Source organism: Cyprinus carpio, chromosome B17 (assembly GCF_018340385.1).
Source record: "Cyprinus carpio isolate SPL01 chromosome B17, ASM1834038v1, whole genome shotgun sequence".
In the NCBI taxonomy this organism is placed as follows: Eukaryota; Metazoa; Chordata; class Actinopteri; order Cypriniformes; family Cyprinidae; genus Cyprinus; species Cyprinus carpio.
This window is the reverse complement of record NC_056613.1, coordinates 27,632,307-27,655,346: the sequence shown is the minus strand read 5'-3', so window position 1 is coordinate 27,655,346 and position 23,040 is coordinate 27,632,307. Positions and strand designations below refer to the sequence as shown.

Here is a 23,040-nt window from a genome sequence, read left to right as displayed (position 1 = left end):
TCTAAGCCCTGCAGGACATCCTCGGCCCTAGCAGGCAGGAATTTCTCAGGTGGCTGGCCAAGCTGGCTCAGCAATTCACACGATGGCGGTGCTTCAAATATTCTAAGCCATACTCATCCATGCAATGGACGAGTCTAGCCTGGAGCTGCACACAGCAACTGACCCTAACCCACCTCTTAACAGCACCACGAATGTCAGTTCCTTGCTGCCCGGCTCCAGGCTTGAAAAGCTATCCCGGGCATGTCAAGCAGGGTTTTGCAGACCACAGAGCAAAGCTACTCAAAAGATTAGGGACAAATATTGCAACTTCTTGGACAAACTTAGTCTAAGTTCTCGTCTTGCTCACTTATCTATATTCATCTTTATATATACCAGTGAATTTGCCATTATGATGTCATCTAGTGCTATTTAGCTACCAGTTTTAGCTACTTTCAGTTGAAAGCAGTTGGCAACACTGGTTCTTGCCTTATTTTTGACTTTGGGCTGTTTCATTGTTTTGTAATTGTTTGCTGCCTGCCCTGACCATTGCCTGTTTTTTGATTACTCTTTTGCCTTGCTTTGGATTCTATTGTTTGAAAGTGAAAAGTAACGTGACATACAGCCAAGTATGGTGACCCATACTCTGAATTCGTGCTCTGCATTTAACCCATGCAAAGTGCACACACACATCTTGAACATACTCCTGGAGCAGTGGGAGCAGTTGGGGGTTTGGTGCCTTGCTCAAGGGCACCTCAATCGTGGTACTGAAGGTGGGAGAGAGAGCTGTATATTCACACCCCCTACCTACAATCCCTGCCGGCCCGAGACTCGAACTCGCAACCTTTGGATTACGAGTCCAACTCTCCAACCACAGTTTGCTGGTGGTGGACCCTGCCTGTCTTTTAATGAAAGCTTGCATTTGGAAAATGATGCGAGCTAATAAAAATGAGAAAATAAAAAACATTAAACACCAAAGATGCATTAATAAGTTGTGCGTTTTATTAGACAAGTGACGAGCGCACAAAGTAGCATTACAACAGAACATTCAACACTCTCAGATGTATTTAGTATGATAAAACAGCGTTGCTTTACCTCATATACACGTGACCAGAAAGAGCAGAAGATGTGGACTGTGGCATAATAAAAGCTCCGCTGCTTTCAAACCATGTTTGGTGCTTGTCTCTCATTAGCAATCACTCCAGCGGCCTCATTTCACTTCCACTGCTTTCATCCCAACCCCCCTTTATACTACAGTGACAATAGTAAATCTTTAATACATTACCTCATCCATGAACATGATTTCTGCCCGAGTCCTGCTGGATTGCACTGGCTGTTGGGATAAAGACAACAGCTCCCATGATTCCACACTCAATCACAGCGTCATCAAACTACACCTTTGTTTCTTGTTTGTTTTAAACATGCACCCTCTAGCTGAAAATTACATACTGGGCCTTTAATTAAAAGGTACTTTAAATATGAAATTAGAACCACCAGTAGGTGGCAGCAAGTCACCTTATCTTATTAAGTGAATCATTAATTCATCCAGTTCCTTTAAACGCAGATTCATTCAGTAATGAAGCAAGTGCCTGTTTTTATGAATGGGTAATTAATAAATCATTAATTAAACTGATTCGTTCAACATCCATATTCATTCAGTAACGAATCACCACTTTGTGTAGCTCAGAGACTTGGTTGTGGTTTCATTTTGAAATTTTTGTGGCGAATGCATAGAAGTGACTCTTACAGTTTGGTGACTGATTTCCACATACATACAATATATATTCACTTCTCACTAATGCAGTAAATCTATTCCCACCTGGTCCATTGCGAGTCCTGTCGAATCCTGTTAAAAAAAACGCTCTCCTAAAACATAATGAAAGTTTTTGGTGTTATTTGCTATTTATCATTTCATTGGAATATGACTAGAGTTGTCTTCATGTCGAGACAGTTAACGATGATATTTTACACATACGTGAATTTTACCTAACAAACTAAACACATTAGTTTTTATTTTTATTATTATTATTATGTATATCTCTGTAAGACATTTTTGATAGATCACACAACTCAGGGAACTGCATTACATTTAAATCTTAATCATGTTTTCAACACTCCGACATGAATTTAGTAAAATGTTCTGTGATTGGTTGTTAATAATCTAATCTAATCTAATAATCTAATCTTAAAATACATAAATTCATTTTAAAAAGTAAAGATTCTGAAATCATTGAAGGAGATTAAATAATAATTTAATATAGATTTACAGTAGTAACAAATTATATTTTATTATATTACAAGCACTTCCTGTGTCTGTTTGCCTCTTTAAGAAGAATCGCTTTATGTATCCCCCAATTGTAAGTCGCTTTGGATAAAAGCGTCTGCAAAATGACTAAATGTAAATGTAAATTATATGATATTATTTTAGGTTTAAATATGATGGTTTCATTCTAAACATGGTGATTATCTCTAAGATTGACACTCAACATAATATATGATATTTACCATATGAATCTAGACATATCATGTCAACAAATTGAAAAGTCAGCTATCTATTAATTATCATGTTAATTATTGTGCCTTTAGACCTAACAGCAAGGGCGCTTTTTACCCCAAATACTATACCAGTGGTGTCAAAACTCAGTCCTGGAGGGCCAGTGTCCTGCAGAGTTTAGCTCCAGCTTGCCTCAAAACACCAGCCTGGAAGTTTCTAGCAAGAGCTTGATTAGCTGCTTCAGGTGTGTTTAATTAGGGTTGGAGCTAAACTCTGCAGGACATCGGCCCTCCAGGATTGAGTTTGGACACCATTCTTATACTTTCACATTCTTCCATTATTTAAAAAACATGGCTGTAATTATTTTAAACAAAACTGAAAATCACAAAGAAGACCATTGTCTAAAGTTATATTCAACAATTTTACTTTGCTACTTAAATCTAGATTTAAAAAACATCAACTATTACAGTTAGCACAGAATCAAATTTGTACTGCTGCCTGCGATTGCATCAAAGATCAGACAAATCTGCACGTGCCAGTGGTCTAAAGGGAAATAATATCAAACGCACCTTTTACCCCAGGTCACCTTTAGCTCCGTTGTACCCTACTACGCCAACTACGGTCAAGCAGTAGTATTCACGTAAATAATAGCCTACAAAGAAAATGAATAAATTAATCAAATGTAAAATAACACTTCATCATCTTCATTTGCATAAAACCCACCTCCAGAGCAAGACAACGATGAATAGACACTATGCGTTTTGGCGCCGATACAGGATGGCTGCCTCCGTGACATGCTCTGCAGTTGCTTTTGTGTTTGTGTTAGTTTGTCCTGTCTTTAGTTATATTCCTGCCATAAGTTTCACCAGAGACGAATTGCTGGACATTCGGCACCACACATCTCCTGATATATTACCGTTTTTTGACTAGTCTGATGTTTTGCTGGACATTTTCTTTGGCGGAGCAGCTGCACTGATCATGCGTTTCAAGACACAAAGACAGGGTAAGAGAGCTGGCACACTGGTGAAACTCAGGGAGTGCGGATTTTGAATGCCATTGCCTGGCATCCATCTGGCAAATCTCCGCTCTCTACCCAACAAAACGGACAAACTCCTTCTGCTCTCCCGGACAAATAAGGATTTCTCACACTCTGCTGCTCTGTGTTTCACAGAAACTTGGCTAAACGACGCCATTCCAGACAGCATGCTCCATTTGCCAGCCTTTCAGCGACACAGAATCAACGGGAAAATCATGCGGCGGCGGGACATGCTTTTACATCAACGAAAGGTGGTGTACAGATGTAACAGTGTTAAAGAAGATGTGCTGTTTAGATCTAGAAACACTCTTCATTAACTGCAAGCCGTTATATTCGCAGCGGGAGTTTCACTCGTTCATTCTGGTGAGTGTTTACATCCCTCTGCAAGTGCACGTGAGCCTGGCTTTACAGAAACTCGCTGATCAGATCACAGAGACAGAACCCTGACTCTGTTTTAATCATTCCCGGGGACTTTAATAAAGCAAATCTCTCCCGTGAACTGCCAAAATACAGACAGCACATCACATGTCCCACCAGAGACAGTAATATATTGGATCACTGTTACACCACAATAAAGGATGTATATCACTCTGTTCCACGAACAGCTTTGGGGTGCTCTGATCACTGTTTGGTTCATCTTATACCGACCTACTGGCAGAAACTAATATCAGCTAAACCTGTATTAAGGACTGTAAAAAGATGGACCAATGAAGCAGAGCAGGATTTACAATCTTGTTTTGACCTCACTGATTGGAGTGTTTTTGAAGCTGCTGCCACCGATCTGGACGAGCTCACAGAGACTGTAACATCCTATATTAGTTTCTGTGAGGATATCTGTATTCCTACCAGGACTCATCTAACTTACAACAATGACAAACCGTGGTTCACTGCAAAACTCAGACAGCTCCGTCAGGCCAAAGAAGATGCTTACAGGAAGGGGGACAATGTCTTGTATAAACAGGCTAAATACACACTGGAAAAGGAGATCAGAGTGGCAAAGAGGAATTATTATGAAAAAATAAGGACTCGGTTCACTTCCAGCGACTCAGCATCAGTGTGGAAAAGTCTGAAAGAGATCACCAATTACAAGACACCATCCCCCAGCACAGTGGAGAATCAACAACTGGCAGACGATCTGAACGAGTTTTACTGCAGGTTTGAAAGAACACCCATCACCTCCCCTGAACACCTCTCCACACAACCATTCACACCATTCACACCTCCTGCAAATCCCCTCTCCCCCACACCTGCAATTCAGATCAGTGAAGAGGAGGTGCGCCAGGTCTTCCGGAAGCAGAAAAGGAAAAAAGCACCAGGCCCAGATTGTGTTACATCAGTCTGTCTGAAATCCTGTGCTGACCAGCTGGCCCTCATCTTCACACAGATCTTCAACAGATCACTGGAGCTGTGAGAAGTCCATTCATGCTTCAAACGCTCCACCATCGTCCCCATCCCAAAAAAACCCAAAATTACAGGACTAAATGACTACAGGCCTGTGGATCTAACTGACTGTGGTCATGAAGTCATTTGAAAAACTGGTGCTGGGAGCCACCTGAAGGACATTACTGGACCCATTACTGGATCCTCTTCAGTTTGCCTACAGAGCAAACAGGTCTGTGGACGATGCAGTAAACATTGGACTGCATTATGTTCTACAACATCTAGACAGACCAGGGACTTATCTGAGGATCCTGTTTGTGGACTTCAGCTCGGCCTTTAACACTATCATCCCAAACCTTCTCCTGCCCAAACTAACTCAGATCTCCGTGTCCACCTCCGTCTGTCAGTGGATCAACAGTTTCCTGACAGACAGGCAGCAGCTATTGAGGCTGGGAAAATACACATCCAGCACCCGTATAACCAGCACTGGAGCTCCCCAGGGCTGTGTTCTCTCCCCACTTCTCTTCTCCCTGTACACAAACGATTGCACATCTAAGGACCCCTCTGTCAACCTCCTGAAGTTCGCAGACGACACCACACTCATCGGTCTCATTCAGGACGGTGACGAGTCTACCTACAGACAGGAGGTTAAAGAGCTGGCTGTCTGATGCAGTCTCAACAACCTGGAGCTCAACACACTCAAAACAGTGGAGATGATAGTGGACTTCAGGAGAAACCCCCCTGCTCTCCCCCCACTCACCATCATGAACAGCACTGTGACTGCAGTGGAGTCATTCAGGTTCCTGGGCACCACAATCTCTCAGGAACTGAAGTGGGACATTCACATTGACTCCATTGTGAAAAAGACCCAGCATAGGTTGTACTTCCTTCACCAGCTGAGGAAGTTCAACCTACCACAAGAGCTGCTGAAGCAGTTCTACTCCACCATCACTGAATCCGTCCTCTGCACTTCAGTAACTGTCTGGTTCAGAAGACTACAGAGAGTAGTCCAGACTGCTGAGCGAATCATCGGTACAACCCTCCCTTCTTTTCAAGAACTGTACTTATCCAGAGTGAGCAAAAGGGCTGGCAAAATCACTCTGGACCCCTCACATCCAGCACACTCCCTCTTTGAACTGTTGCCATCTGGTCGACGCTACAGAGCCCTGATCACCAGAATGACCAGACACAGGAACAGTTTCTTCCCTCAGGCAATCCATCTAGTGAACACTTGACAATAACTGTGGAACACACAACACTATTTATACACACATACACTTATTTATCTAACACAGTCTACACTTCAAATTTTTACATAATATACCTGTACATACAAAACTGCCTATTGTAATATACCACAACATACAAAAGTAAAAACATATACTATAAATAAATAAAAACACATTCAAATATCTTATTCTTTTATTATGTGTGTTTTGTTCTGTCGCTGTCATTCTGTTGCACTGCGGAAGCTTCTGTCACAAAAACAAATTCCTCATATATGTAAACATACCTGGCAATAAAGCTCATTCTGATTCTGATTCTGAATAGTCTTCTTTTCACCATAGGCCTCGCCCACTGACCCACACTTGATCACGCTGTAGAAATTTAAATAGAAATGCCCATCACTGCCGCTATCAACAACAAGTGGATAGTTTATTTTAATGGCATCCTGGATCTTTTTTGAGGATTTTGTTTTGTAAAGGAGGCACTGTGTCATGGAGAGTTCACGAAGAAACATTTGGTGAAAGATGAAGCGGCACTAGATCTAACTGCAGCTGCATCACAAACTGTAAATAAATGATTTCATAATGGTTTGTCTGGAAATTTTTATTTTGGATCATGTTGTGAAAACACTCACATGAAATAGAGACACGGTTTCCTACGCAGTGATGTTAGCCCATCATAACAGTGGCCAATTACTGACAAGCCTTAAAGGACCCGCCCCATAAAAACAGCTCGTTTTAGACAGGGAGTCAGAGTGAGGGTTGAAAATAACCTTTTTTTTTTTCATTTATGTATTGTGTGTGTGTGTGTGTGTGTGTGTGTGTGTGTGTGTGCAAAATCTTTATTACCATTATACGTTAACCTCAAGGAACATTTTAAAATAATAATAAAAAAATACATTGACACAAAGAGCACATGAATTTAAAATGCTCATTCAGTAACACTGCAACACATGTTGTAATTGCATTTCTGTTTTGACTGTCTTTCTACTGTTAACATTCCTATCCATTTTTTTTCATTCTGCCCCCAGTATTAACATACAAGATGATATCTTTCAAGAAATATAGATAAGAATATAATCAATTTTTTTCTAAATATAAATAATAGTAAGAATATAAAAAGCAAAAACAGAAATTTGATGACACCCATCTTCATTAATAACTTTCTAATAATAAGTGACTTTCTAATATCTATATTTATAGCAATAAAGTAATTAAATTATTACCATGTTATAATTTTACATAGAAACTGACAGTGATCATAAATTTTTCATTAAACATTAACAGTACCACAAAGCAAAATTGTAATATTTCCAGTGTCTCTATATCATCAATCTGTTCATATTTATGTATAGATTTAAAATGTCCCACGTGGCTCATTTTATAGGCTCAACATGAAGTATTAGTATTTCTTCTTAATTTTAAACATGTAAAGTAACTATAACAAATATGATCTGCAAAATATAAATCTGAAAAGAGAAATAAAATCGCAGCCTACTTATTATCAGTTCGCATTATTTCCCCTCACAAATCAGGAGACAGTAACAGCAACATTATCACTCCAAACATCGAAACAATTATTCACACGATCATACAAAAACACATGCTCAGGTCCTGATCTTAAAAGGATAGTTCACCCAAAAATGAAAATGTGATGTTTATGTTTACCTCCAGGGCATCCAAGATGTAGGTGACTTTGTTTCTTCAGTAGAACACAAACTGAGATTTTTAACACAAACCGTTGCAGTCTATCACTCTTATAATGTAAGTGGATGGGAATCACGGCTAAAACATACAATGAAACTAAAAAAACAAACAAAACCAAATTAAACCCTGCAGCTTGTGACGATACATTGATGTTTAAAGACATGAAACGATCGGTCTCTGCAAGAAACTGAACAGTATTTATATCATTTTTTAACACAGATTCACCTCAACACCAGACTGTCCAAGAGACATCTTCTTCTTCTTCTTACAGAGCCGGCACGTGAGGCGTCTTCTTCTTCTTGCTTTACGGAGGATCGCAGACTTATAAGTGCATTACTGTCACCTATCTCTCAAATGGACCATTGACAGTCTTAATTGAGATTGTAGATAGAGTGTCAGTGGTCCATTTGAGAGATAGGTAATGTGTATTCTACAATTATGTATATGAAATGCGCTTAACTGCTCCGTGCTCACCTCTCCTCCGAAGACTCGACGCTCAGTGAACGCGCGCTGGGGATGACGACGTCGTCGCGAGGTGTCATCATCAAAGAAGCGCCGAATTCTAGCGTATTTTTTAAGAACTAAAAAATTATTCATCATAACAATTATAATCAACAGAAAAATGATCAATTATCTCTGTGATATGCTATAGATACACAAGGGAATGTTTCTTCTTAACGGCATAAATAAAATTTTCCTGTCCATAAGGAATTTCTTACAGTGCTATACCAAAAGGTCTTGTTCACTTTATGAAAATAATATCATTTAAAAATAAAAAAATGTTAAAAACTGAGCAAATTCCTTTCTACAAAATTCAATTTAAGACAAATGATTTGTTTTATCTGTGATTATATTCTAAATGAAATTTTGTATGTTTCAGCACACCACAACCCATTGTCTGCCTCGTATGGATCTAGACTACAATAAATAAAAATAAAAAGGAACAGGTTACAAAAAATTATCTATGCCAAGGTGAGTCAAATGGCGGCCCCCAAATGGCGGGTTTTTGATGTTTAAAAAGCCTCGCAATCTGATATCAAAGCGCCCGCAAAGGTTTAGCGCGTTCATCAGCGGTGAGTTTAACAACGCTCACCTGCAGGGAAAACGGCATTCAGAGATGAGTTTAACAACGCTCACCTGCAGGGAAAACGGCATTCAGAGGTGAGTTTGACCAAAGCAACGCTCGACTGCAGGTAAAACAGCATTAAAAGGTGAGTTTAACAAAACGCTCCAAGGCACGTGCAAGTAAGCAGTTTAAGCGTTTTCTTATCATTGGTAGGACACCGCTTTAACTATAGCATGCTGGATAACGTATTTTTATCAGAGGTTTGTTGATTTTAATAAATGCATATAAATGCTACGATTGTGTTCAATTAATCTTTTTATTATTATTATTAATATATTATTATTATTAAATCCTCTAAATTAATAACGCTGACGTCACCGTCATCCCAAGGTCCATTGCGATTTTCCACTCGGTAAGTAAAGTAATGTTAGAAGGCTTAATTAATAAAGATCGATACTATTCTTACATTTACACATCAAAACTGTTGAATCAGGACAAGAAGTTGTGTTTAGGAACTTTACATTTTTTAAGGTGGCCATGTCTTATGACGACAAATAATGGAAAACATTCAAAAAAAAAAAAAAAAGCTTTCAGTACCAAATGTGCAGGCTACCAAAGTTAGCTAATTGAATTCAAGTTATTTTTTTGTCGCATATAATCATGTAAGGTACAATCATAATGGAATGTAAGATTTTCAGTATTACATTATGACAGTATTACAACTATCCAACATTCTAAATGTTAAGATTGGTTTGTTTTACAGGCAAATTGTTAAAAATCCACACAAAATTACATAATAAACACCCAAAATAAATCCATAATTAACAATACAATTAATTCATAACTACTACATTGTGGCTCATCACAATTTTTCAATATGAAATAAAACAATTCATATGTATAAATAATGTAATAAGTAATGCTGCCATAAACTATTGACTGAATCATTCATTCATATATATTCATATATATATATATATATATATATATATATATATATATATATATATATATATATATATATATATAAGTAGCTTCCAAAATAGGTAAATTAGAAAATATATAACAATGACACGTATGAAAAAAATTATCATTTATGCAAATAAGTTGTGTTGTTTTTGTTGACACTGTCTAAAGTGTACTCTACAAAATGTGTGTGTGTGTGTATGTGTGTAGTTTTCAAAATGTCTCGAAGGAAGTTCAAGCCTTGCCCCTCCTGCCAAGCACTTAACCAGGTGAAGGAAAATAGAATAGAGCATTATGTGTAATATTCAAATATGTGGTTTTAATATTCTACATTTCTCATTGTTAGGTCAATTGGACACTAAAGTATGCTCCTACTAAATGACCCTGTATGATATCTGTACTGTGTTACAAAACAGTGATAATGTAAGGCGTCTGGTTGATATAAATTTTGATTGCTTGTTTTGCACCAAACACCATAAACAATATTAATTAGAGTAGCCTGGGTGTCTCCTACATCTGCCACTTTCACTGTATGATTATAATAAGAAGAAGAAGAATCATGTGTCAATCTAGAGACGCATATTCTGAATTGCATTGTGCTTTGTGTGTTCCTCTCTTTCCTGTATACAGCCAAATTAAACTCTATCTTGATTGTACTTTTTCTCTGTGACTGTGGATCTGATGTCTCGCTTTGGTATACTTTTACCAACACAGGTGAGCCTCAAAACCTGCAGCTCTTGTTTTGCAGCCATCACCCAAAAAAATAAAGTAGCAGCCAAAAAAGTGACCCTGGACAGGAAGTGGGGGGAAAGGGTCCTAAAAAATAGAAATGCTGGAAGAGTGGTGGACTCTGCCCATATTGCAGTAAGTAGAAATGCTCATATTTCATTAAGCAATATAATTTGTTTCACTTTCATTAATATTGTATGGTAGGGCAAGGGCCTCGTTTTACAAAAATAAGTTTAATCTGTCAGTGAATGAATTTGAGGTTGTCATAGATTGCATTCGTGTAACATATTATTTTAATTAATTTGTAATTTGCTTGACACGCATGGAATAGACTTTCTTTTTGACCAGGCGCTCATGTACATTTGTTTACATATACAACCGCCTACATTGTAAATATAACTTTGCTTTAGTAATACACAGGTACTTCAGTATGCGTGTTATTGAAGTCTCTGTCTCTGCTAAAGGCAATTCAAAGAATTCAGACCCAGAGTCACTATTAAAGACAGTCTTGCATGATTATGTAAGTAGATAACATGCTCCTACCTTGCACTACCACCCCTACCGTGTGAATATTTCATCTCACCCTTATAGTGTCTTCACTGCGTTAATTTTAGAGAAAGTGCGTGATGATGTGGCAAAATAACATGCGTGTAAGCCATACTGTGTGCAACATATGTGTTGTTAAAAGCAAGGCCATATTCCAGGTGTCCTATTTCAAAGCCACAACTTAAAAACATTTTAATTACTACAGGAGAGATAGTAATGTCACATTAAAAGTGGAAAGGATTCAACCATACCTACTGGAGTAGGACCGCTGTCTATTTTATGTCCGTTGGTGGCATTCCCAAATGAGTGTTTCTGTTTGTCCCCCAATCTACATTTGCAGGTGGGCAGAGACAGGTAGACCGACCGGGCGGTTGGGGGGAGAGTGTTTGGATCTGGTGGATAGGTGGCCATAAAGAAGGAGTCCAGTCAAAATGTATTTTTGTTATCATATTTTCATTTTGTGTGTGTGTCCAATCAATACAATTATTATTGAAGGGTGTCAGGACTTTTAGTGTTCCCTTTAGAAACCCAGATTGCTAAGTACTAAACCATCAGCATCCAGCACAACATTACATGAATATTGGTTGTATAAATCAGGGTTTCACAAACGGTTTGTTCCAAGGACCCTTTGTGTGGGAGAAACATTTCCAAGGACCCCCACATAATCAAAACGATTAAGCATATGTTTGCTACCGTTTGTATATTTTGATGACATTTCTATTCTCTGAAGTTGTGTCCGAGTTCACTATTCCGTGTTTTCTAGCTGGTGTGTACTAACTTGGTCTTCAAACTTACATCAATTAAACAGAGTAAAGATTATGAGTATTTGGTGTGTGCTGTCCGGGGGAGGGCTCCAAGTTTGGGATTTTTGCTAGAACCCAGAGTACTTCCCCCCGTTGTTAAAAAGTATTTAGGACTAGAAGTGAGGAGATGGGGTGGTGGAGGGATGCTGTCAAACTGTCAACGGACAGAGGTATGCTTGTTGTTATATATACACCTCTTAACTCGTTCATTGGATTGATTAGCAGAGTTTGCTCCATTCATGTCTAATAAGGTTTGATTATTTGAAAATGCTCTTCCAAAACTTTGTTAATAAAACATCATGTAATGTTGTTTCTAAGGGGAAAAGCTGGTAAGGTTGATAATGTTAATTGTGTACCTGTATATTAGAAACAGTAGCACTAATGTATTTAATGCAGTTGTTTTCAATAGGGTGGAAAATAATGCAGTGGGAATAACTAATGTTTGCTGTCTGCATTTATTTATTACAGGTGAAAAAAAAACTAAGTGCATTGGGGTACGTCCCAATTCTATTTTTCGCCAAGAAAGATAAGGCCTCTGGAAAGTGGGTGGCTGATGTTGTGACCCATCTGACACCCACTGAGGATAACCTAAAAATTGTGGCCACCATGAGAAAGGCCTACAATTTTTTATTGATCAAAGAAGGTAGGTCATGATAGTTTTAAACTTTTTTTTTTTTTTATGATGGGGGAATATCAAAAATTAACATACACATACAATATTGTAGGGAACTCCACAACGACATTGCCAGAGCCCCAGCATCAGACTCAACCCGAGCCCCAGGATCAGGCTCAACCCGAGCCCCAGGATCAGGTCCAGCCCAAGCACCAGCATCAGGCCCACAACAACCACCATCAGGCCCAGCATCAGGCCCAGCCAGAGCCCCAGCATCAGGCCCAGCCCAAGCACCAGCATCAGGCCCAGCATCAGGCTCAGCCCAAGCCCCAGCATCAGGCCCAGCTCAAGCACCAGCATCAGGCCAGCCCCCCCAGCAATCAGGTCCAGCCCAGCCCCAGCATCAGGCCCAGCCCAAGCACCAGCATCAGCTCAGGCCAGCCCAGCATCAGGTCCAGCCCAGCATCAGCATCAGGTCCAGCCCAAGCCCAAGCCCGAGCCCAGCATCAGGTCCAGCCCAAGCCCCAGCATCAGGCTCAGCCCAGCCCCAGCATCAGGCCAGCCCAAGCACCAGCATCAGGCTCAGCCCAAGCAGCATCAGGTCCAGCCCAAGCACCAGCATCAGGCCCCAGCTCAGCCCAGCCCAAGCACCAGCATCAGGCTCAGCCCGAGCCCCAGCATCAGGCCCAGCCCAAGCCCCAGCATCAGGCTCAGCCCAAGCCCCAGCATCAGGTATCCCAGCACCAGCATCCAGCCCGAGCCCCAGGATCAGGTCCAGCCCAAGCACCAGGTCCAGCCCGAGCCCCAGCATCAGGCCAGCCCAATCAGGCTCATCAGCCCAAGCCCCAGCATCAGGTCCAGCCCAAGCCCCAGCATCAGGTCCAGCCCAAGCACCAGCATCAGGCTCAGCCCGAGCCCCAGCATCAGGTCCAGCCCAAGTCCAGCCCAAGCACCAATCAGGCTCAGCCCGAGCCCCAGCATCAGGTCCAGCCCAAGCACCAGCATCAGGCTCAGCCCGAGCACATCCCAGCCAGCATCAGGTCCAGCCCAGCCCAGCAGCCCCCGAGCATCAGCATCAGCCCGCATCAGGCCCCAGCCCCATCAGGTCCAGCCCAAGCACCAGCATCAGGCTCAGCCCGAGCCCCAGCATCAGGTCCAGCCCGAGCCCCAGCATCAGGCTCAGCCCGAGCCACAGCCTCAGTTCTTGGCCCTGGCTGAGTCCCAGTCTCAGGCCCAGGAAAATGAGACCTTTTATCTTTTAGATTTATACCCTGTCTCTCCCCCACCCCCAACAAAAAAAAGAAAGTGTAAGTGAACTGTGGTCTTCAGTAGCTCCTCACTGCAGAACACAAGATCCAAGGGGCGTGGTTGGATCCACATCTAGGGGGTGGAGTTTGATAGGTTTAGGGGTGGAGCTCTGGCAGATGGGTAGGTTTAGGGGTGGAACTGGGCGGGTTTAGGAATCAGGGGGTGGAGACGGGTAGGTTTCGGTAGATGTAAAGAGGGAGGAGTTGGATCTGGATCCAAACACTCCCCCTGGATCTTGTGTCCTGTAGTGAGGACCATCTCATGGTCTTAGCACACTATGTATGAATTTCCCCTTTTTTGTAATCATTATTCATTAAAATACAGAATTCTTCAAGTGAATTTAAGTGCAGTCAATTAGTTAATAGTGAGTAATTTTCAGTGGCCAGTCTGATACGCAAAGAAGTTTGTCCTTGCATACACACCTTTCAGTACTGAACACGCACTCTAGGAGTCAAGCAATTGGCAATACACACTTGAGTAGAGATGAATACACACACACAAATCAGTGGGCAGCCCAGGTAGCTTATCCCCTCCCCCCACCCCCACCACTGTTCTCAAGTCTGCTTCAATAACCTTTAGGCTAGGCTATATGATAATAAGTCTACATTTCGGCTATGAAATCACTGAATTTGATGACTAAAGAGCAGTTCATTCCAGGAACGATAACTATTACCATAACCATAACGTTAAAAGCATCCAGACTGACCAACGATAAGCAAAGTCTCACCTTGTGTTAATAAATGTGATGGCTAAAATGTGATGGGTTCTTACTGGCTGTTAGCTTTTTATTGTTCTCAAAATCGATTTAAAAGCGATCCCCAACGATATTGTTCTCCATGTAGTTATCGTTATAGTTTATCATATTAACAAGAACAATATCTTTTTTTATAGTTATCGTTCTTGGTGTGAATGGCCCTTAATATAATATTCAAAGTTCAAGGACAATGGTTAATGTTGTTCCCCAGGTTTTATGAATCTTAGTTAAGAAAGTTTTTTTTTTAAATGTTTTTTGACACTCATGGTTAATTAATATATTTATTTTTTGTCATTTAAGGTTGCCGGAAATGCAGTAGGCAAAAAGTTTTCAAATACGACTCCATAACAGGAAGAAGGATAAATGAGGTAAGAAATATAGTTTTCATTGGGCTGTCTCAACATCTCTCCATTGTCTGTTGCTCATCTGGCATTTCACAGATCACAAAATACTAAACATTTAAGCAAGTGGTAATTTGAGTCCATTTAAGTTCAAATGAAAGCCAAGTGGCCTTGCCCCAAAAATTATGAAATTCAAAACCTGATTATATGTTTGTGTCTTTCTGCAGGGGCAAGCAGAAGTAAGGGTGAAATGGTTACCTTGCTCTGCATGGTATGTACCTGCTTTATATTGGTTTATATTGCCTTCATACATATCCTTTCTGTTTCCACTTTTAACCATCTCATAGGTGGTGGATAAAGGTTGGAACATAAGGTCGGAATGTATATTATAGCACACCTGTGTAAATGTACAGGTGGGTCTCAAAGTTTTGCAACCAACAAGCAGCGTTGAGAGAAATGTCAAGTCCACTATATTTTAAGTCCAGAGTCAATGCAGCCTTCTACCTGGAGATTTTAGAGCATGGTTCCATCTACTGACGAGCTTTATGTATATGCTGATTTCCTTTTCCAGTAGGACTCTGCCCCTGCCACAGTGCCAAAACTTCTAGTAACTGATTTGCTTAGTATGGTATTGCTGTGCTTAACTCGTCTCACCTGAACCCCATAGGGAGGACAATGATATAAACCAAACCCAACATTAAAGACAACCTCAAAGTCACTATCAAAGCAACATGGGCTTCCATAACACCTCAGCAATGCCATACACTGATGGCGTCCACACCACATTGATGCAGTCATTTGTGCAAAAGCAGCCAGAACAAGTAGAATGTATGCATTAAAATTTTTGATAAGTCAGATTTGTAAATTTATTTTCAAAAGGTCGACATTTCTGTATTCCTCTTTATTATAATATAGTGATTTGATGATTTTTGGTTTTCATGAGCTGTCAGCTGTCATCAAGATTAAAACAACAAAAAATTGCTTGAAATATTGCACAATATTGTAATTTTGGAGACCCACATGTTTATTAATTACTCTGTTTGTTACACTGTTGGTATAGGATGGATTAAATGCAGTGTCAAATATTGTCTACAGGATTTAGCCACTTGCTCTTTTTCAGTACCATGCATAATAGCCCCTGTGTGATTATATGTAGGAAGTAGACATTCACCAATATACTGGCAAAAATCTGTATCAGCCAAGATCATCCTTGCTGACTGATATAGGCTATTGGCTAGTTAACTTTCTATGACTTCATAGATCGGAGTGGCTGATGTTTATCTGTTACATTGCATCAAGCATTACAGTATATATGTATAGGTTTGTATAAAAACAAATACAAGGCCGTACAATAATTTTTTACAACTATTTATGCTGTGAAACTATTATGTTAAAATGGCCCCTCTGTTTTTCACTGTTCTAATGTTGTTATTATTATTTTTTTTTACTGATACTTACAGTGGAAAAATCTGGGAGGAGACATGGGAGCCGGCCTGCCAGTTCTCACCAGGTGTCAAGCATGTGTGACGTCACCCATTCATCTACAATTCAGTATGAGTTGAATACCTGCTATGAGTTGTCGAGTTCGCTGTTACGGCACAGCCATCCTGTTTGCGCATGTGATGATTTTAGATAAGAAGGAGGAGCCACGTTACACACTTTCAATGGTTTCCACCCTAACATGCTGTCATGCTGTTTTTTTTTCTTTATTACTGATTCTTGCTAAAAGCTGTGTTCAAATAAATCAAAGTGTTACTATATTTCTGTTTATGTCTTTCCATTCACCTTGTGGGTTAGCCAATTAACTGAAATATTCTTCAACACATCAAATTATATATTGCAATATGATGCACCAAAATATGTAGGAAGGTGGGACATGTTTTCAATCATATTAACTGACACCATGAAGAGACAGTTGATTCCACCAGCTAAATCATACATTTTCTGTATAAAGGGTAGCTGAGGTAGGCAGGGGTGGATAAATGCACAGGCTTACCAAGACCAGATGTCAAGAGGGTCCAGAAGCCTCTAAAAATGTGAAAGCATGGTTTTTTTAATTCAGGAAAGTTTCTAAAGGCTTTTTAAAAAAAATGCTTCTAAAGGCAAGGCACATGAAACCCTGGCTTCTGCACTAGTGGCCTTTTCCATTTACTTTGACACACTGAATGTGTGTGTGCAAGTCTACCCCCGGATGGGTAGTAAAAAGCAGAAGACAATACATTTTTTTTACACTTTTAATGTTATTATTTCAATCTATATGGGCCAGGGAAGCTGGGTTTTTTTGTTGTTTATTTATATTTTTTAAACTATAACTATCAATATTTATTTAGATGTTATCATGGTATTAATTTCTTTATTTGCATATTATTTTGGTCTAATTACCGGAGAAATATTACAGTATGCTGTAATACAGAATATTATTATATGATCCGAGCTAGACGTATTCAAAGCCTATATTCCACAATGCAATGCAGGCATTCATTCACAGAATCGGACAGCGATCAGCTGGTCTTTAACGCCAGTATCGCTTCAATGTACACACACACACACACACACACACACACACACACATATACACAGACACACACACACATATACACACACACATATATATACATATATATATATATATATATATATATATATATATATATAATCATTGGTTTTGTCACCAGCAACAACACTCCAGAAGTGACGTAAAATATATATATATATATATATTAATATATAGCAAAAAAATTGACTTCATTTGTTTAATATATGCTTTTTGTGAAATGTTCTAGCTTTCTAAGAAATGTGTGTTTGCACTATTGTAAAACATTTCTTGAATTAAAAAAACAACAACAATAACATACAACAACAACAACATAATATTCGTTATATTAATGTTTTTGTCTAACGTAGTATTTGAAGATTTAAACAATACAGATAACAATAATAATAAAATACAGTTTCATGTATTTGTCTCATGTATTGTGTGCTCGTCGACCGGCGGCAATTTGAAATGGAATGAAGACCATTCACGGCCATAGTGATTCACGGCAGAATCCAAATATAGGTCTCTGCAGGAAAGTAATGGGAGTTACTAGATCAAGGTGTTTTTACACCATGATACATGATTGGTTTATGTAATAGTGACGTTAGGTTTAGGGGTGGGGTTAGGTAAGGGGGATCATTTTGATTGCATGGTTTAGAAACACCCAGCAGTTTAAAAACACCCACATGGTGATAAACACCCACTTTTGCTCTGCAGAGACCTAAGTTTGAGACCTTTCCAATGATGTGTTTGCTCCCCCCACCCCCCCCCCCTCCTCCCCCCGAAATAACGCACATGCTTTGTGACAGTTTATGTGGCGCGTCTATTATGGGAGTTGTAGTTTAAATATATTGGTATATTTCTCATAATTAGAAGTCAAAAGTGTACAATTTTTTATACACCCTGTGATTTTGGGGGATGGTGAACACACTGGTGTCATCAGATTTAAAAATGTAATCGTTAAATAGGTGAAAATAGCTTACTACCATATTTGACAGTGCTTACAGTGGTTAAACTTTGGTGACCATATCTACATGACAGTAGAGGCCCAGAGCTTTCTATAGCTGCTGGTCTTATGTGTTTAGCACCTTCTGTTGCTGAATGACAAGCCTTCAAAGATGGACTGGGTTCAAGGTTCAGAGGTCAATATTTCAAAGCAGGAGTAATGTATCCTCTTCAGAATGAAATACAATAATCCCCATGTTGAGACCTTTCCAATGATGTGTTTGCTATAGCACTGTTGACAATTTTGTCCTACTACAACGTTTAAATTTTTACATTTCATGGTTTGCAGATGATGGGCGATTTGGGCGATAGCCTCCTTTATTGTCCCCAGAGGGATATCTGCCTTGAGTTCAAATGCTTCACACATAACACTTGACATATTGTTTTATCATACAGCTGATCTATACTTACAATAAAAAACAACATAAACAAAGTGATATGTAGTCAGACTAAAGCCAGGGTTGCCAACTCTCACGCATCTGGCGTGACACTTATGCTTTCAGCATCAATCTCACGCTTAAGTCCAAGCGTGAGTGTCACGCCAGATGCGTGAGAGTTGGCAACCCTGCTGAAGCACGTCACACAGTAACAATCTATTGCTCATGTTTCACAAACAGTGACGAGCAACACACAACCATTTGCATTATATCATGAAGTTATTGCACAACCAGCCTCAAACAACATTATTTAAAGTTTTAATTGAGCTACTGTAGGTCCAAATAGGGCTATAGTTTAGATATGTTACATTTAGATTGGGGTACCTATATCTTCTGCCAGAGGATAAGAACTCATACTTGGTATGGAGAATAAAGATGGATCAGACCCCATTATTTATGCTTGCCTGGAGAGACTGGTTTCTATTCCTCTCCACAATCTTCATATTAAAATACTCTGTAATGCAGCCTTGTATAATATAAAACCCTCTGATTCACCATGAGTGTTTGCTCTAAATGATTACACCCACTTTCAACATGGGCCTTCCAGCCAAAGGTATTGTCCATATACACACCAATAGGCGCAGAGCTGATGGATTGGTTTCAACATTTATGACATCTGATACCTTCTGACCCATGTCACGACCCTTTCATCAGCTTGTGAAATGGTTAAATGAGATGTGTGAGTTGCCAAGTCAAGTCACCTTTATTTATATAGCACTTTAAACAAAAAAGATTGCGTCAAAGCAACTGAACCAACTCTTGTTGATGCTATATTTTTCGTCACTGTATTGAATAAATACCTGGGGTTGTTTGTTTTCTTCTTTCTGGACAATCCCAGAGTTTAAGGTCCCGTTGTCATGGTATCCTCCAGGAGGAGGACCAGCACCACCGTCCGCCGCGATGTTCCTGCGGACTCCCGCCGCTGGAAGTATAGGATTTGGAATGTCTTTGTGCTCCATGGTTGGCTTTACTATGCTGATAGTGGACTGTGGGGCGCAACTCCTCACAGTCCCGATTTTATTTCAGAGTGACCTTCTCTTAGACAGGTTTCCATCCAAGGCTATGAGCCCTATCTGCCCATGCTATTTGACCCCTAGCTGGGGGCAGTGGTTGGCAGACGCCAGGGCGTATCCACACGCCGGTGGGCCTGCACGTCGTGCCTCTGGGGCCCACTGCTGCTCCGAGATCCCCTGCAGATTAGCCTGGGGTCTCGCAGCACCCAGTATCCGTGTGTGGCCACGTGGAGGCACTGCAGGAGTCTTGGTGGTAGAGAGGCTGTGTACCGGCAGGAGGAGGCTTACGCACTCGGCTCCTCTTATTCACCTCCACTAGGGGGGCTAGCCGGTGGCAGTAGCTGAAAGCAGAGAGTAGCAGGCAGGAGCAACATGCAGCACACAACATGCAACATGCACTGACAACAAGTACTTCTACGCACTACTGCACGTGACGCATCACACACACCCTGTGCAAGCACAACACACTAATCCAGCATTAGGGGGGTGGACTCATTTAAAATAATGTAATCATCAGGTTTTAGCCAGGTTTCTGTCAAACAGAGCACATCTATATTATGATCAGTGATCATATTATTTACAGAAAGTGTTTTCGTAGAAAGGGATCTGATATTCAGTAAGCCAAGCTTTATCATTTGTTTATTCGTATTGCATTTGTTTTTTATTTGTTGAACCTAAATTAAATTGTTACTCTTAACTTCGTTTGGACGTTTTTTGTATTTTCTAGTTAGGGGAACAGACACAGTCTCTATAGTGTGATATCTAGGTGAAAGAGTCTCTATGTGCTGAGAATTAACTGACCTCTGTGATGTGAGGCAGCTGGCAGACAGTCGTTTTAGTCAGTCTGTCTGCTTCCTTGTGTCTGTGTGCAGAAGGCTGAGCAAAAAGTGTGCCAAAAATTGAATAATTTAATGTGATTTTAAATCAAAAGTCTCACACACATAAATATGCTCATGTTTTTTTTTTCCCCTGTAGTCTCTGCTATTAATATTTATCAACCACAATATTAGAAAATTAAATAACATGTATGAAAAAAAAATGCTTCTGTTTGTATGGTTTATATTTTTTGTTTTTCAAACAGTACAAGTTAAAACACAAATGCAAATTAGTCAAACGAGCTATTAGGCTGTATTTTTAAACACTCAACTGTAGGTTTTTTCATATAGTCAGGAAAATGTAGTTATTAAAGCAAATCTTGAAGTAATTCAGTGAGGCTTCCCTATTAAACATCCAAATTCTGAAAAATTTAATTGTGTGTATATAATAACCACTATTGTGTATATAATTAAGTCACATTTTCAAGTTTTGGGCCAGTTTTTGCATTTGTTGAACCTCTATGTACTTTCACTGCACATGAGAAGCAGCTGATAAAGTCCTGTCAAGGATGCTTTCAGAGACCATTTGTAGCATGAGATGATGCAAGAGTCCAACTTCAGAAAAAAAAATGGGTTTGTGTGTCAATGTAAAACTGTCAGAAAACTCAGATTTGCCAAAGCAGATGACATTAGTGGAATTATGTTTATTATTATTATTACAATGCACATATTTACACCTTCCCTGCAAACTTTTCCGCACAGTTTTGTTCTACCATAAACAGAAGATTACTATTGGAAAAACAGTTACTTAAATTAATTACATTCATTATTGTTGTAATGTCACATGTAGATATGATGAATACTATTATTCAAGCATATCTGACACACAAACAGTGTTTCCTCCATGTTGATTTGACCGTAGTGGCCCCCCACAGCAACATTTCTGACCCCCTACGGTATCAGAAATAGGGCTGCATTGTTAGAGTGGGAGAAAAAAATAAAACAAAATAAAAAATAAAAAGGAAACTCTGCAACAAAAATGACTTAATGCTCATTTCTCACTTGAGAGCTCATAAAACTCATCTGACAATTCAGAGTCACTGTCGTATCCATCCCAATCATTCTGGAAGTCCATACTTGTTCCAGTCAAAACTTTAGCATAACAGTCTCTTGCATGCTTCATCATTCTGGTGACTTCTTGCTTCTTTCTCAAAGTTAAGCTGAGGAAACCCTTGATCCCTTCTTCATTTAGATCCCACAGCTCACCTTGTAAAACAAACATTATCAGAAAAAAAAAATTCCAATGTACAGTATAGTATTTCAACGCATTACTTAATGTGTACTTTTCAATGCCTCACTGTAAAGCTGGCATGACATCTCCTTGAGTGTGTCTGCACGAGTGGAGAGAGATTTCCAATGCTTTGCCATCTCAGAAAGAACAATCTTCTTCTCCTCCTCAAGTCTCCTTATAGCCATCACAACATCAAACGCCTTCCTCTTGGTTTTCAAATCTACAGCGTCTGGGATACAGTCGTGGAAAAATAAGTCAATTATAAGTATGATTATTTTTCAAAGAATTTCTGAGATAATCTGGGATAAGGCATAATTATTTTTTTGCTACTGTGAATTAAACAAAATTGTCAACAGATTTGTGTACATACCACCATGTGAAAGTTGCCATGGCCAAACTGTCTCGTCAGAGAGAATGATGTCAAAGGCGATTCTTTCTGTATCTGGAACCATACTGTTGTATTTTTCAACAAACAGAGCTAAGAATGGCCTTCTCCTCTCTGATTTTGCGCCGGATCGGGCCCGACCTTTGCTGCCATCGGTGTCTTTGTAAAGGCGCTGGGACCTTCTTTTAATGCTGGCCACCAGCACCTCTATTCTATTGCTCACTGCGTCAAGATCGGCATTCTTTTGGGATGTTGTGTGCTGAGAAGAAAAAAAAAAAGTGTAAACATTTCACATTTTCATGGCAGTAACTGAAACGCTATAATGAAGTCATAAGGATGATCCCTCTTTGCTTTTTTTTTCCCCCTTTATAAAAAAAAACACAGCTCCTAGAGGAAGGACATGCGAGTCTCAATCATTTCATATTTATTAGCGTGTATAGGAAGTATGTAACAGGGTACCAAAGAAAATACAACGTAGCCAAGATGGGATCCACTAACTGCAAGAAATGTCCAAACTTCTGGACTGTGCACCATTCAGGTACTTTCAGGGTACTTTGTTTTTGACATAATTTCCAGTGTGTATAGTGTATAGTACATACTAAAATTTGGCATT

The 23,040-nt window shown here is 39.7% G+C and overlaps 1 long non-coding RNA gene across 1 annotated transcript; it reads left to right on the top strand.

The window, feature by feature from the left end:
• The first annotated feature begins 13,382 nt into the window (after positions 1–13,382).
• LOC109095535 lies at positions 13,383–16,651 on the top strand. Its single transcript, XR_006156929.1, has 5 exons — positions 13,383–13,469; positions 13,648–13,849; positions 14,905–14,972; positions 15,173–15,216; positions 16,406–16,651. It is a non-coding gene; the product is annotated as an uncharacterized LOC109095535 (long non-coding RNA).
• The last annotated feature ends 6,389 nt before the right edge of the window (positions 16,652–23,040 follow it).